Consider the following 15,803-nt stretch of genomic DNA (forward strand, 5'->3'; position numbering starts at 1 on the left):
GTGGCGATAAGCACACCGCGGAGGGTGAGGTGTGCAGGAGGGTGAGGTGTGCAGGAGGGTGAGGTGTGCAGGAGGGTGAGGTGTGCAGGAGGGTGAGGTGTGCAGGAGGGTGAGGTGTGCAGGAGGGTGAGGTGTGCAGGAGGGTGAGGTGTGCAGGAGGGTGAGGTGTGCAGGAGGGTGAGGTGTGTAGGAGGGTGAGGTGTGTAGGTGGGTGAGGTGTGCAGGAGGGTGAGGTGTGTAGGTGGGTGAGGTGTGCAGGAGGGTGAGGTGTGCAGGAGGGTGAGGTGTGCAGGAGGGTGAGGTGTGTAGGTGGGTGAGGTGTGCAGGAGGGTGAGGTGTGCAGGAGGGTGAGGTGTGCAGGAGGGTGAGGTGTGTAGGTGGGTGAGGTGTGTAGGAGGGTGAGGTGTGTAGGTGGGTGAGGTGTGTAGGAGGGTGAGGTGTGTAGGAGGGTGAGGTGTGCAGGAGGGTGAGGTGTGTAGGTGGGTTTGGTGTGTAGGAGGGTGAGGTGTGTAGGAGGGTGAGGTGTGTAGGAGGGTGAGGTGTGTAGGTGGGATTGGTGTGTAGGGGGGTGAGGTGTGTAGGTGGGTGAGGTGTGTAGGTGGGTGAGGTGTGTAGGAGGGTGAGGTGTGTAGGTGGGTTTGGTGTGTAGGAGGGTGAGGTGTGTAGGAGGGTGAGGTGTGTAGGTGGGATTGGTGTGTAGGGGGGTGAGGTGTGTAGGTGGGTGAGGTGTGTAGGTGGGTGAGGTGTGTAGGAGGGTGAGGTGTGTAGATGGGCGAGGTGTGTAGGTGGGATTGGTGTGTACGAGGGTGAGGTGTGTAGATGGGCGAGGTGTGTAGGTGGGATTGGTGTGTAGGGGGGTGAGGTGTGTAGGAGGGTGAGGTGTGTAGGTGGGTTTGGTGTGTAGGAGGGTGAGGTGTGTAGGAGGGTGAGGTGTGTAGGAAGGTGAGGTGTGTAGGTGGGTGAGGTGTGTAGGTGGGTGAGGTGTGTAGGTGGGTGAGGTGTGTAGGAGGGTGAGGTGTGTAGGTGGGTTTGGTGTGTAGGACGGTGAGGTGTGTAGGAGGGTGAGAAGTGTAGGAGGGTGAGGTGTGTAGGTGGGTTTGGTGTGTAGGAGGGTGAGGTGTGTAGGAGGGTGAGGTGTGTAGGAGGGTGAGGTGTGTAGGTGGGTGAGGTGTGTAGGAGGGTGAGGTGTGTAGGTGGGTTTGGTGTGTAGGACGGTGAGGTGTGTAGGAGGGTGAGAAGTGTAGGAGGGTGAGGTGTGTAGGTGGGATGAGGTGTATAGGTGTGTCCTGGAAGGTTCACCAGCTGTCCCCACAGTGGGCCCACAGGAACGGTGGGGTGGACACACTGCTCTTTAGAAGTGCAACAGCCTCCAAAACAATCGAGGCACAGGAGAAGTCACTGGAGAGCCATTGTTTTATTTAGGAAACAAACTCTGAAGCAGGCCCTGCTGCTCCCCAAAGACGTGCCCACTCCAAGGACCAGATTCTCGACACTTCACCTCTTCCCTGACAAACACGAAGTGAAAGTCACCCCCTCTGCCAAGACGGAGGGGTCACGCCCCAGCCTCTGCTCCAAGCAGCAATGTCAGGAAGGTCTGGGCTGTGGCAGCTGAGGGAGAGCTCGACACCTACTCCTTGGACACCAACCCAGAGGGCAGCCAGGCCTGCGGAGGCAGGGCCAGTCTTCAGGGGCAAGACGCGGCATGGAGACTCTGCACACACTTAGTCCAAAGGTTGGCTGCAGAATGTTAAGGTCCCAACAGGACAACAGGGGCAGGTGTCGGCACAGGAGGGCGAATGACGGGCAGCAAGGCCTCAGAACTGGGACTCCAGTTTCTCTCCCGGGGAAGAAAAGGAGGCGGCACCGATCCGGACAGATGAGGGCCAGGCAGCAGCATCCTGGCATTACCGCAGCAGGAGGGAGGAGCCAACGGTGCCACGTGGTTCCCAAATGCCAAGCGCAGCCTGAGAGAGGAGGAAACAGGAGAGAAGGGGAGGCCGGGGGGCCGCTTGGTGCCCAAGATTTCTCAGATGTCCCAGAGCCCTGACTCTGCTGCCAGCTTGCTTTACAGTGAGGCCAAGGAAGAAGCCACGGAGCGGGTGCCGGCCCTAGGAGCAGGATTCCTGTGTGTTCACTAAGCTTGCAGCATCAAGAAGCCACCAGCCAGCATGGACATGTGAGCGTCAGCGGGTGAGCAAGGCAACAGCCAGGACCAGGTGGAGCCAGGGGCCCCGCAGGTGCAGCCAGGACGGACATAGGGAGACCTTGGTCCCAACAAGGGCAGTGTCTCGATGGCCAGGCAGGAGCGGGGATGCTGTTGAGAAATGTTCTCCACAGCAGCTCAGGCAGCAGGAAAGACCCAGCCATCAGGTCAGCGCCGTGGTCTCCCAGCCAGCGTGCGCATGGCTGCAAATAGAGAAAAACACACCAGGAGGTCACACCCAAGGTCACTGCCGATCCCAGCACAGGGAGCCCCTGGCAAGGCCATTCCTGTGCTGGGCTAAGCCAACGCTGGACTCTGATTCAGCTGACAGCCCACAGGAGCTATGTTTCTAGTGTTGGCAGCAACGTATCATCGCTCCAGCTTTGACTAAAACTGAAGGATCCAATCAGTATTGTGTTTCCACTTAAGTATAAAATGAAGGGCAGGGCACAGGTCTCTGCGTGCCTCTCCCACAGCTCGTGCGGGGCTGCTGCTGTGTGTGGGGAGCGGACGCTTCCTCCTGAGCAGATTCAAGCCCCAGTTGTGACCAGGTGTGAAATTTCCGAAGTTCTCATTCAGAGAACCAAGCTTTCGCTTCCATTTACCCCCCGAGCTCGGCCCTGGACATGCCTCTAGTTTTTGCACCCCTCCAGATCCCAGGTCTCGCCCCGATGGTGCCCAGAGACTGCTGCTCTCCGCTGGTTGGGCCCTAAATCCACCCTTCAGTGTTTGGTTGGCGCTTGCTGGCTCTGCCGGCGTCTCTCCAGCCAGCAGGACAGCTCTGCCGGAAGTCCCATCCCTCCTCCTCCCCATCCTGTCCCTGAGCCTTCAGCCCTGGTGGCCGCTTTGAGGTGTGGGCGGGTTCTCCTCTCCTCCGCAGACCCCTCTTTAGCTGCCTGTCTGGGCCAGCACAGGATGTGGGCGCCCCGTGACGCTCTCTTCTGTGCCAGCCCACTGGCCCACACTTCGACCTCCTTCCCCACTGAGACAGCTTCTCCTGTTTATTTTTTACCATTATGTGGCTCCCACCAACTCCTTCTGCCTTCTACCAGCACGTACCCCAGGCCTAGCCAGCTGGAGCCCGTGCTGCAACCCAGCCAGGATTCCCTTTCCTGACGCCGCGGTGCCCATCTGCCTCCACCGATAGATCTCACAGGCAATGCCAGGCTTGGTTATACTTCACACAGACAACCATAGCATACCTGCCTGAAATCTCTCCTGTAAATTCCTAACCAATTTGAGGCTCAGATTTTTTTTAATTTCCCAAGTATCTACATATAATAAGTCAGAAGTAGAACTACCTAAGTATTTTTTTAAGCAGCTGAGATGTAGTAGGAGTGTGTTTGTCTACACAAACAGAGGGACATCTTCCCCGGGTGCGTTGAGGTAGGAGGCCGCCCCGCCGTGGTGCGAGTCTCTCCTGAGCTGCCCAACGGCCACTTCTTTCCAGGCAGAGAGCACCTGTGCACAGTCCCTATGCATTTGCGAGAAAGAGCGAGGGGGCCGTTCTGTCACCTGCAGTCCCCCACGTGGTCTTGAGGCAGTGGACACACCAGCTGAGCATTAGGTGGGGGAGGGGTGAAGAGCCACTGTCCCCACCAAGACCAACAGGAATGCAGACTGAGCTCAGGAAGCTGCTGCCTGCACATGTCTACTCATCTTTCATTTAAAAACCACGCAGGAGGGAAAACAAAACACTCATGGGAAGAAGCGGGACCAGGCTCCAGTCGCAAAGTTGCCCTTCATGCTTCACGCAAGAAAAAGGCCTCGGAGGGTAAGGGCAGGGCGTGGGACAACACCCACCCCACAAGCCTGCTGCCCCTTCACTGCCTGCAGTGTACACAGAGCCTCACCCCCCAACAAGCCTGCTGCCTGCCGCCCCTCCACTGCCTGCAGTGTAGACAGAGCCTCACCCCCAACCACAAGCCTTCTGTGTAGACAGAGCCTCACCTACCTGACAAGCCAGCTGCCCACCACCCCTCCAGTGACTGCTGTGTAGATAGAGCTTCACCCCTCCCAAAAAGTCTGCTGCCCGCTGTCCCTCCACTGCCTGCAGTGTAGACAGAGCTTCACCCTCCCCAACAAGCCTGCTGCCTGCCACCCCTCCACTGCCTACAGTGTAGACAGAGGCTCACCTCCTGCCAACAAGCCTGCTACCAGCCGCCCCTCCACTACCTGCAATGCAGACAGAGCCTCACTCACTTCCCAGTGGCTTCTGGGGAGGAGGAATCCCTCCCTGAGTCCTCAGGCCCCTCATGTGGGTGAGTGTGGGTGGAGGGCGGCCTGGGCAGCAGCTGCTGGAGGAGCCGCAAACCCTGCAGTGTACACAGTGATCCAGGTGCTGCCTCTGGCAATTCACGGGAGAATCCCAGAAAGTTCCGTGACATCATCTCCACAATCCCCAGTACACAGTGAAGCCGGAGCTGGAGAGAGATGGGCAGGTGGGGCTGGGGACCCAGGGATCACGACGGGGCACCTGGGGCGGGCACTGCTGGGCACTGCTGCCTCAGAACCTACTCAAGGTTCCACATCCCAACACCCTTGCTTTGGGGATTAAATTTCCAACACAGGAGCTGTGAGGACATGATCAAATCACTGTGCCAGCTGAAGTCACCAGGGGGCCACCACTCCAAGGAACCCTGAAGATGGTGGACAGGAATTAGGAAGTGTTGAACCGTCTTAGATGGAATGCTGTTCATATGAAAGCAAGACGCTCTATCCTAGAATTGCTTTTATCATTTGGTTCTATTGCCACTTTTCGAAAATTCTGTGACGTGAAGCATGCAGAAATAAAAAGAAGTAACACAGAAATTCTCAGGTCCATCAGCCAAGGGGGCCTTGCTGACTGCAGGCGGAGGTCTCAGGCCCGCCCAGCCCTGGCGTCTCCACAGGGCTCTGACCCCGAGCCAGCTCCACAGCCCCCTCTATTCTCCCCCGGCGCTCACGATTCAACAACACGGACTTCGTATTTGCCATTTGACAACTTGCCTTTTTCTGATAGGGCTCCAGTTGTGAAGTTAGCAAGAGCCTGAAGTCTTTTTTAAAAGGAAAGAAAAAATGTATATTTTTCTTAAAAAAAAAAAAATTCTAAGGGTGATAAATTCCCTTAAGGTAAAGCTGCTTCCCAGCTAATGCAAGAGCTGCAAGCAGCTGGGAAATGGGTGTTGTATTGTCTAGCCTGGCTCTGGGAACGGATTCATAGCTGCTGCCTGGAAGGTTAAAATGTGCAGAGGATTCATGGAGAACAAGGAGAAAACCAAGACAGTCAGTTCGGTTTGGTTCCTGAGGGGGAAGCCCTGGGCTCATCATGGACGCCTAGAGGAGCGGGCGGCAGAGGCAGCTCCAGGCAGCTCCTGAGGGGAACCTGGGTATTTGGAAATCCTGGGGGAGTAGCTGAGGGAGGTGATTTAGAAGGTGATACTTTGGGCCTCGTGTCTTTTCTTTGGCTCTCTGTTGCTGGAGCAGAAAGACAGAGCAGTCTCAGGCATGCTTCCCTCCTCTCCTGAGCCAGCCTCGGATCAGCTGAGAGCCACAGCAGGGAGGGTGGGAAAACCAGGCTGGTGTTCCTGAGACAGCTCCTCCCGCCTGCCCCTGTCTCCTTCTGTGGAGTAGAAACAAAGCACTTCTCCCCACGTGGCAACGTAAATCAGGGATGTGTCTTCATCTCTAGTGATAAATAGGACTTTGTTTCATTTATTCTGAGGTGTTTAGAAAAGAACTGTTAAAAAAAAAAAAAAAGCCAGATTGTCCCTCAAATTGTTCCTTCACATGCCTGGACACCTTTCTCCAGCCCTAGCAGGGCAAACGTCTGGGGATGTCAGACCGGACAGGAAAACCTTGAACTCCTTCAGAGCAGGAGCCTTTCCAGAATTCCAGGACGTCCCAACTCTCCCGCCATGAGTGGCAGCTCAGCAGACCCGGAAGGAAGTGCGACCACGACTTTGCGCACTGAAGTCCCCAGCAAACGTTGATCCACGGGCTCCACGGCGCAGCCAGCACCGACTTCTCCACCCACCGGCCACCGAACCCTGTTCTCGCCAAGGCCTCCTTTGTCCACACCTCCGAGGAGCTCTGCCCGGTGGTCACAAGTGCAGCCAAGAATAAGGGGCTATTTGGGTCAGGCAAGCCTGCCATGTTTCGGGAAAGTTGCCCCGGGGTTAGGAAATGCTCCATCTGAGGGAAATGGAGCTCCCCACCGGTTCTTGGAGCCCAGACGTCGCCCACCCTGCTGGTTTTCTCTTTGGTGGGATTGTCTTTCAATTCCATTGTTGGCCTAGTTTCCTGAGCCAAACCTCAAACAGCTTGGCTGAGAGAGCACAGAACAGGAAAATCAGCTCGGAGAGAGGCTGGTCATAAGGAAATAGTCACTCGGCCGATGACGTCCACAGTCCCCTGACGTCTGTCCCCAGCATTGAGCAGCGGAAGCCACAGATTCTTGAAGCAGGAATTCAAGTCCTCAGGCAAAGGTGCATTGTGACTGTCTGATCAGCATTTCCTATTGATCTCTTTACAAATTACCTTTGTTCTCTAAGGCCAGGCAGGGATCTGGAGGCTGGAGCGGGAGGGCCATCGGGTGAGGCCCCGGCCAGTGCCTCAGACTGCCAGAGAGCCTCAGCCCCGCCCCGCACCGTCCCAGGTCCCTGCCTGGAGGATCTGGAGCTGGGGACTGCTGTGAGGTGGACAAGGTGCAGCTGATTCCAGGGCGCCCTGAGCTGAAGCAACACCGTGCAACCAGTCGCAGGTGCTCAGGACCAGCCGTACCAAGAGGGACGTTCCTCTGCCAGATCAAACGTGGGGTGGTTGTTCGGCCCAAGGCTGCCCGTGCTGTTCCCTGCACCCCAGTACGCCAGGTTATGGGGTGAGCTCTGGCCCTGCCCTCCCACCCTCCACCCGCCGGCTGGCTGGAGGCCCTGTGCTCGCCCGCCCGCCAGGCTGCGGCTGCCCTGCAGGAGCTGGGACTGACTCTAATTGTGATTTGATCCCGTTGTGTTTTCTCTGTGAAGTGCTTCACCGTTAGAAAAGTGAAGGGCTGCCGCCCGGCTGCATAAATTCCTCACACATCAATGTCCCCATTACAGCATGAGTCAGCAGCCCTGCCGGCAGGTGCTGAGAGTTTGGCGGCCAGCCCACTCCTGCAGAACTTCAGAGCGAGCCATCTCGACACAGAGGGGGAGCCTCCCAGTGAACCCCAAGCTGAAGACTGCCCTCTATCACCTCGTTTATGGCAATGGGGGCTGCGGGGGAGAGAGAAGGAGGCATGTGCTGTTAGTAAGAGGCTCACATCTGACAAAAAAAAATACCATTCCCAGAAAGTCAGGCCTTTGAGGCGATCGCTACCTCACAACCGTGACTCCCCCAGTCCCACCTGCATGAGCCGGACATGCCTGTCACGTGGTGGCCTGCACCGAGCACCTGCACACCGGCCCCCACAACACCCCACTAGCTCTGCAGAAGGCCCCCTCCACCCACGCCCACCCCAGTGGACTCCAGTAGGTGGGCGCCCAGGTTGACTCCAATCCACAAGCAACCGCGGAAAGAGCAAGGCTGGGAAACCGGCAGGGGCCGCCAGGACCACAGCAACCTTCCTCCCTGCGCCTGCAGTCAGAGGTGCCCCTGTGTCCCTGGAGGAGAGTGAGGGGCTCGGGAGGGTCCTCACTCACAGGCACCGGGCGCTTCGACTGCACCCTCATCTCCATCTGCAGGAGGCCCAAAGGGGGCCTGACAAGCCCAGTCAGGGTGCATGGGAAGGTCCTTTCCCACTAGACAAGCCAGTGGGGGCCAGGGCCCCAGGGGTACTGGCTGGAGGGGGCGTCTCCCCCACACCATCCTGGCCCTTGGGCTCACTGCAGACATGGAAGCCAGCAGGCAAAGCTGCACACCCCTCTCCCTCCTCCCAGCCCAGGCCTGTGTGCTCTCCCTCCTCCCAGCCCAGGCCTGCCTGCTCTCCCTCCTCCCAGCCCAGGCCTGCCTGCTCTCCCTCCTCCCAGCCCAGGCCTGCAGGCCAGGTAGTGATGGATAAGACGGGTCATTGCACCTGGTGCTGCACTCGCCTCCTGTTCCTTCCAGGAGGGTCTTCTCCAGCCCTGCCGGGAAGACCCTGGTGCACACAGGCCTTCCAGCATGGCCTGCCTAGCTCCTTGCCCTCCTGGGTCCTCACAGCCCCGGCCTCCTCCCTCCATGGTCGTGCTTTTCTGCTGTCAGCCCCAGGCCTCGCAGTATCGGCCAGAAAAGCCCATGCCCCTGGGCAAGCCCTGAGTCAGGGCCCCTCCACAGAACCCGGGACCCCTCCACAGAACCCAGGGACCCCTCCACAGAACCCAGGGCCCCTCCACAGAACCCAGGACCCCTCTATAGAACCCAGGACCCCTCCACAGAACCCAGGACCCCTCTATAGAACCCAGGACCCCCCACAGAACCCAGAACCCCTCTACAGAACCCAGGACCCCTCCATAGAACCCAGGACCCTTCCACAGAACCCAGAACCCCTCTACAGAACCCAGGACCCCTCCACAGAACCCAGGACCCCTCTATAGAACCCAGGACCCCCCACAGAACCAAGAACCCCTCTACAGAACCCAGGACCCTTCCACAGAACCCAGAACCCCTCTACAGAACCCAGGACCCCTCCATAGAACCCAGGACCCTTCCACAGAACCCAGGACCCCTCCACAGAACCCAGGACCCCTCTATAGAACCCAGGACACCTCCATAGAACCCAGGACCCTTCCACAGAACCCAGAACCCCTCCACAGAACCCAGAACCCCTCTACAGAACCCAGGACCCCTCCATAGAACCCAGGACCCTTCCACAGAACCCAGGACCCCTCCACAGAACCCAGGACCCCTCTATAGAACCCAGCACCCCTCCACAGAACCCAGGGCCCCTCCACAGAACCCAGGACCCCTCCACAGAACCCAGGACCCCTCTACAGAACCCAGGACCCCTCTACAGAACCCAGGACCCCTCCACAGAACCCAGGGCCCCTCCACAGAACCCAGGGCCCCTCTACAGAACCCAGGACCCCTCCACAGAACCCAGGGCCCCTCCACAGAACCCAGGACCCCTCTACAGAACCCAGGACCCCTCTACAGAACCCAGGACCCCTCCACAGAACCCAGGGCCCCTCCACAGAACCCAGAACCCCTCTACAGAACCCAGGACCCCTCCACAGAACCCAGGACCCCTCCACAGAACCCAGGACCCCTCTACAGAACCCAGGACCCCTCCACAGAACCCAGGAACCCTCCACAGAACCCAGGGCCCCTCCACAGAACCCAGGGACCCCTCCATAGAACCTAGGGCCCCTCTACAGAACCCAGGGCCCCTCTACAGAACCCAGGACCCCTCTACAGAACCCAGGACCCTCCACAGAACCCAGGACCCTTCCACAGAACCCAGGACCCCTCTACAGAACCCAGGACCCCTCTACAGAACCCAGGACCCGTCTACAGAACCCAGGACCCCTCCACAGAACCCAGGACCCCTCTACAGAACCCAGGACCATTCTACGGAACCCAGCACTCGTCCCCTGGCCCCTGCAGGTGTGTCCTGCTCTGCACTGCACAGGCAGTGGGAAGAGTGGGGTAGTTGCAGGACGCCCCGATTCTCTTCAGGAGGAGGTGTCACCTGCCTCACAGAGGACTAGGTGAGCAGTGGATGCAGGGTTTGTTTTAAAACAACACACAAGCCTTTCTGATCTCATGTTCCTTTCTAAAAATGGGTCTGGCCGAGGCCTGCGCCTCCTGAGGGTCGCTGTGGAAATAAATTCTCTCTCCGCAGCCGACCGAGACCACGTCCAGTGGCCACCACAGTGTCAGTTTCTGCTGTTTGCCTTTCTTCTGTTGGTCAGCACACTCCGTCCCTCAAAGCCGCGCAGAGAAAATGCAGCGATCACAGGGCCCAGGGCTGCATTTCGGAAGCCACAGGCAAGACGACAGCTCAGCTTTGCAGCCGCACACGGTCCTGCTGAGATGGAAAATGCAGTGAGCGGCGGTCAGCTATTTCGGGACTGAACGGGCTTACAACCACACTGCCAACTTCAGACAGCGGGTCCAGAGGGCGAGGGGCTGGCTGACAACCCGCTAAAATATGGGATCCATTTCTAATCAAGATAAAGGATTAGGGACATGATGTCTGGTCACTTAGGAGCATAAAAGCGTGTTTGGGGAAGTAATTATATGCTTGGGATGGAATCTTAAACCCAAAGAATGAGAAGCCAATTTATAGGCCGTGATAAAGCTGGGGCTAAATTGGTCCCAACTGTTAAGAACCTGGGTAAGATTTCAGAAGAAAAATCTTTCCACGGATGTTCCTATAGAAAGCCTGGCATCCACTCGGGTGGGAGGCAGTTGTTCTGAACCAGGGAGGCTGCGCCCTGCGGGGCAGGTGCACCCGGACCTCCCCACACCTTCAGCCGAATTGACTTCCACAGAAGGGAGCAGGGCTCGGGGATGGTCAGCCAAAGGAAAGCCAGACACCGCTGTGGGGTGGGGCGCACAGATGCCACCTCCATCGCAGCAGGCCTAGAGTAGACACAGGGTTCCCCAAGGGGCCCTTGTGAGTCACCTGCCCCTTCATCCCCGGGAGCCACGATGGGCTTTATGACCACACGTCCTCCGGGAGAAGCTGCCCGTTCCCATAGCCCCCACAGGGCCTCCTGTCTGCGTGGGCGCCCACCCTCTCCTATGCAGACACCATAGGCCTGAATGGTGCAGAACTTGGGCCTGAGGCAGGGAAGGGGCCCCCTGGGACTCTAAGGACTTCCAGAACTCCAGCGCCACACATGGGCCACAGAGGCAGCAGGAGACGCACTCACACCCATCTCAGTGCCCGCACGACCTGGAATGCACTGGGGGTGCTGCTGGGAAGACAGGAAGCGAAGGGTCCGGGCTCCCAGCATCACCTGGGCCCTGCAGACCCCCCAAGGCTGGGCTCCCACCAGGGAGACTGAGCCCAGGACATTTTAAATCCCACGGGCTCTGACGTGCCACTGGCCAGACACTCCAAGTCGAGGCCATTGCCGTCTCAGGCAGCCATGCACAACTCTGGTTCCCAGGCCGGCAGCCACAGGTCAGCTGGTCAGAGCCCGAGCTCCACCCCAGGGCCCCCAGAGCCGGGCACACCTGGTCCCGAGGGCTCCCGTCAGGCAATGACCTCCCCATGCCAGATTCCCTCGGAGGCACTTCCTGCCTGCAGCAACACCATAGCAAACACTGAGGCTGAGGCTGTGCCCACCCCACATCTGCAGCCCCTCCAGAGACCTCTCTGGTTCCGGCTCTGCCAGCAAGCAGTGAGGACCTCCACAGGTGAGCCACAGCCTTGTGGCCCGAGGCCTTCACATAAGGGTGACCCTCTGAGCTGGTCTCATGCTGGCCCTCAAATGTGTCTCTGTGTGCCACGGAGTGGGAGAATTTCATACAGATCATCCAGAAGAATGATTAGGAAAAGCCCCACACAGCTTTGGGCCCTGCAATGTGGGGAGAGCATCCTGCATGGTCTGCTGGGCCCAATATAACCCCAAGACCCTCAGGTTGTGGGGGGCATGGGGACCAGAGATAGTTGGTGGGAGAGGCCGACCCACACTGCTGGGTCACAGAGAGATGGCAGGAGAGGCCGACCTGAGATGCTGGGACCGGAGACAGATAGTGGGAGAGGGCGACCCGCGCTGCTGGGTCACAGAGAGATGGCGGGAGAGGCCGACCTGAGATGCTGGGACCAGAGAGAGATGGCGGGAGAGGCCGACCTGAGATGCTGGGACCAGAGAGATGGTGGGAGAGGCCGACCTGAGATGCTGGGACCAGAGACAGATGGTGGGAGAGGCCGACCTGAGATGCTGGGACCAGAGAGAGATGGTGGGAGAGGCTGACCTGAGATGCTGGGACCAGAGAGATGGTGGGAGAGGCCGACGTGAGACGGTGGGACCAGAGAGAGATGGTGGGAGAGGCCGACCTGAGATGCTGGGACCAGAGAGAGAGAGTGGGAGAGGCCGACCTGAGATGCTGGGTCACAGAGAGATGGCGGGAGAGGCCGACCTGAGATGCTCGGACCAGAGAGAGAGAGTGGGAGAGGCCGACCTGAGATGCTGGGACCACCAAGAGATGGTGGGAGAGGGGGACCCGCGCTGCTGGGTCAAAGGCAGAGGCTGCAAGCCATGGGCAGCCTTGAGAAGCTGGAAGCATGGAGGGCAGCTGTGAGCCTTCTCTCCTGGAGCCTCCAGGAAAGGGGCCGGGCAGAGGTGGCGACAGGGAGAGTACACCGGGCACCCGCACCCCGAGAGAAAGGGAGATGCTTTAAAAAGTGCCAACTGGCTGAATTCAGAGGGAAATAGCATCACAGTTTGCAAAAAGTGATGTCTCTCCTAGTAAATTTCACATATATTTACACTGCACCGATGGAAACAAGACTCATTGTCAATTATAATAATCCGCATTTGTGCTCCCAGCAGCGTTGGCAAAGTGCGTTAAGGTGCATTATGTTATCCGGGCCTAGAAGCAGACGTCGGTGCAGGCGCCGCTGTTGCTGTTTTAGAGACGTGTCGGGCGCTGCGGCCCCGTGGGGGCAGGTGGTTCTCAAGCTCACCTGCGCTGCTGAGAGGGAATGGCGATTTTCTCACTTTTTATGTCACCGCATCTCAGGGTTTGCAGGCAAAAGTCAGCAGACTCACCCTCTGTGATGAAAAGCAGGGATCCTTTCAAGGCTGGACTCAGTGCACTCTCCAGGTCTTAGAAGTGATGAAAATGTAAGTCCCTGAAACTGCCTCGCTTGGCGCTGAGAGACAACCCAGGAAAGCCCTCCCTACAGGGTAACTGCGGGACAAAGCGGCGCCTCCTCTCGCGGGCAGGCGGCTGGCTGAGCCCCCAGGCCCACGTCCGGGCATCCTCTCCCTCTAAGCACAGAGACGCCCCCGGCCCGCCCCAGCCCCTTCACCTGCCACTGATTAGGGGACCAGCATCCAGCCCGGGCCCTGTGCAGTGCCGCCCGCCATCCTCCTGCATTAGCATACTCCTAATTGATTAAGTGGATGATTGATTATTGGACCCGTGCAGTCTGCTTTCCAGACCCGTTGGCTGGGAATGGAAAGCCATGCTCGGCCCTCGGATGCAGCAGAAGCCCCCTGCCCCGTCCGCTCCAGGCTGCAGAGCCGAGGTGATTGGCGCCAGGCTGCCCACCCCGCCTGCCCCAGCAAGTGCGTCGCGCCCCCATGGTTTCTGCTGTTTGCATGTCAGGTCCCGGCAGGAAGCTGCAGTCCGACGTTGCTCAGCGTCCAGCAAGGGGCCCCCCAGATCCCGTCTTCCACAGACCCCCTCTGAGGCCCTCGTTCCCTCAAACCCGCAGGAGCCAACTCTGCCCCCGCACAGCTCCACGGCCCCAGGCTGCTTCCCGCTACTGTAACAGACGACCACAGGTCGCACAGGCCAGAGCCCGGCACGGCTTCTTGGGTGACACTCAAGGGGTCCTGACCCAGCACCCATGGGCTCACCCTTATTTGGAAATTGGGCCTAGCCCGGAGTGATCATGAGGCCACGTGACGTGGGCGTGCCAGTCTCACCAACGTGTGTTTTCACGGGCACCACAGAGTCTGTTTTCTATGGGTGGGGCAGCGGTGTACATATCCCTCTTAATACCGGTACAGGTACGGCCAGGGAGGCGGCAGAACGTAGACAGAACCCGGGCACTGAGAGACCGGTGCCGCCCCCCCGCCGTCCACACAGCCCGGGCCTCGGGCAGCACCAGCAGGACTTTTATTCCTCACCCCGCACGCCGCCGTCCATCTCCTAGGCCAGCGTGCTTCTTCTGAGTGCAGCTGGGTCTCCTCCCGGGACATCCGGTGGCTCCAGCAGCGTGGGTGCTGGGAACAGGACCAGCCTCGCCGGGGGACAGTGTGGACGCCTGAGGGCAGACCCTGGACCACTCTCTCCCCGGGGGTCTCCGTTCCCGCCTCCAGGGAGCTGCGAACGCTCCTTCTGGGACACCTGTTGGCAAGAAACCAGTTCAATCGTCTCACTTCCAGAAACGATTCTGTGTTTTGACAGAAGTTTTCAGGCAGCAGAACTCAGCCAAAAGGATGTCTGTGGGCGGCCCTTCCAGGGGCGTGGCCAGGCAGGTGGGCGGCCCTTCCAGGGGCGTGGCCAGGCAGGTGGGCGGCCCTTCCAGGGGCGTGGCCAGGCAGGTGGGCGGTCCTTCCAGGGGCGTGGCCAGGCAGATGGTTGCTCTTCCAGGGGCGTGGACAGGCAGGTGGGTGGCCCTTCCAGGGGCGTGGGCAAATGGGCGGCCTTTCCAGGGATGTGGGCAAATTGGTGGCCCTTCCAGGGGCATGGGCAGGTGGGCGACCCTTGGGGGGCATGGGCAGGTGAGTGGCCCTTCAGGGGCGTGGCATGTGCAGGTGGGCAGCCCTTCCAAGGGCGTGGCCAGGCAGTTGGGCGGCTCTTCCAGGGACATGGGCAGATGGGCCACCCTTGGGGTGCATGGGCAGGTGAGTGGCCCTCCGGGGCTGTGGCTCAGGCAGGCGGGCAGCCTTTCCAGGGACATGGCACTGGCAGGTGGAATCTGTTGTCTAGGCAGGTGGACCTGGGCACTCCCGGGCCTGCTCCTGTGTGGGGGCCGCCCTGGACAGGCCGCTCAGAGTCCATTCCACAGTTAAAGCTCGAACTTCCCGAAAGAGGCAGCTCTTCTCAGGACAGGCCACAACTCCTGCAGGCTGGGCTGTGGGGCTCCCAGATAACCCCACAGCCTGCTGACCGGCCGTCAGGAAACGGGGGCAGGGCACCCGCCTGGCCTCGCTCCCTCCCCACCGGGGGGTCTTCATTAGCCCCCCGTGGAGCACAACCAGCCAGCAGGCCTGACCCCTGACTCCCACTCATTCTTCCACAGATTAATTCCCCAAATTGACAAATTAAGGGGCGCGGTGTGCCCAGGGTCACAGTCACACTGGGTTCTGGTCAGCATCAACCTGGCTTTAAAGAGGGTTTGGACTGAGGGGAGGAGGAGCCCAAACAGACCCCAGGCTCCAAGGGGAGGCAGAGGCAGGGCGTTCTCAGAACTCAAGGGACCGAACACAGCAGGCCAGGCCGCGCTGCAGCTATGCCTAAAGCACCCTGCCTGGCGTGGCTGCGGGTCCCTGGACGTGTGAGAGGCCTCCCAGGAGAATCTGACAGGTACAAAGCTTGGGCTTAGGACTAGGGTGCTATTGCCCGGGATAAGACTTTGTATTTGTATAATATTTTGCAAAAATCTATCATTTGATCCCCACAGCCTCTAACATAGTGAGGATGGCAGAAATTACCATCTCCACTTTTTTTTTTTTTTTTTTTTTTTTTGAGACGGTCTTGCCCTGTCACCCGGGCTGGAGTGCAGTGGGGCAATCTCAGCTCACTGCAACCTCCACCTCCCGGGTTCAAGTGATTCCCCTGCCTTAGCCTCCCGGGTAGCTGGGACTACAGGTGCACGCCACCGTGCCCGGCTAATTTTTTGTATTTTTAGTAAAGACAGGGTTTCCCCATGTTAGCCAGGATGGTGTCGATCTCCTGACCTCGTGATCCGTCTGCCTCACCATCTCCACTTTTTAAATGGGGAGGCGAAGTGACTGTTTCAAGAGCACAG

General features: G+C 59.0%; 1 long non-coding RNA gene across 1 annotated transcript; it reads left to right on the forward strand.

Annotated features, from left to right (window-relative positions):
- Positions 1 to 1,726: 1,726 nt before the first annotated feature.
- LOC134810399 (uncharacterized) lies at positions 1,727 to 5,171 on the forward strand. The gene is made up of 3 exons (XR_010158295.1): positions 1,727 to 2,190; positions 3,885 to 3,977; positions 4,774 to 5,171. It is a non-coding gene; the product is annotated as an uncharacterized LOC134810399 (long non-coding RNA).
- Positions 5,172 to 15,803: the final 10,632 nt, after the last annotated feature.

Source organism: Pan troglodytes, chromosome 5 (assembly GCF_028858775.2).
Source record: "Pan troglodytes isolate AG18354 chromosome 5, NHGRI_mPanTro3-v2.0_pri, whole genome shotgun sequence".
Taxonomy (NCBI): Eukaryota; Metazoa; Chordata; class Mammalia; order Primates; family Hominidae; genus Pan; species Pan troglodytes.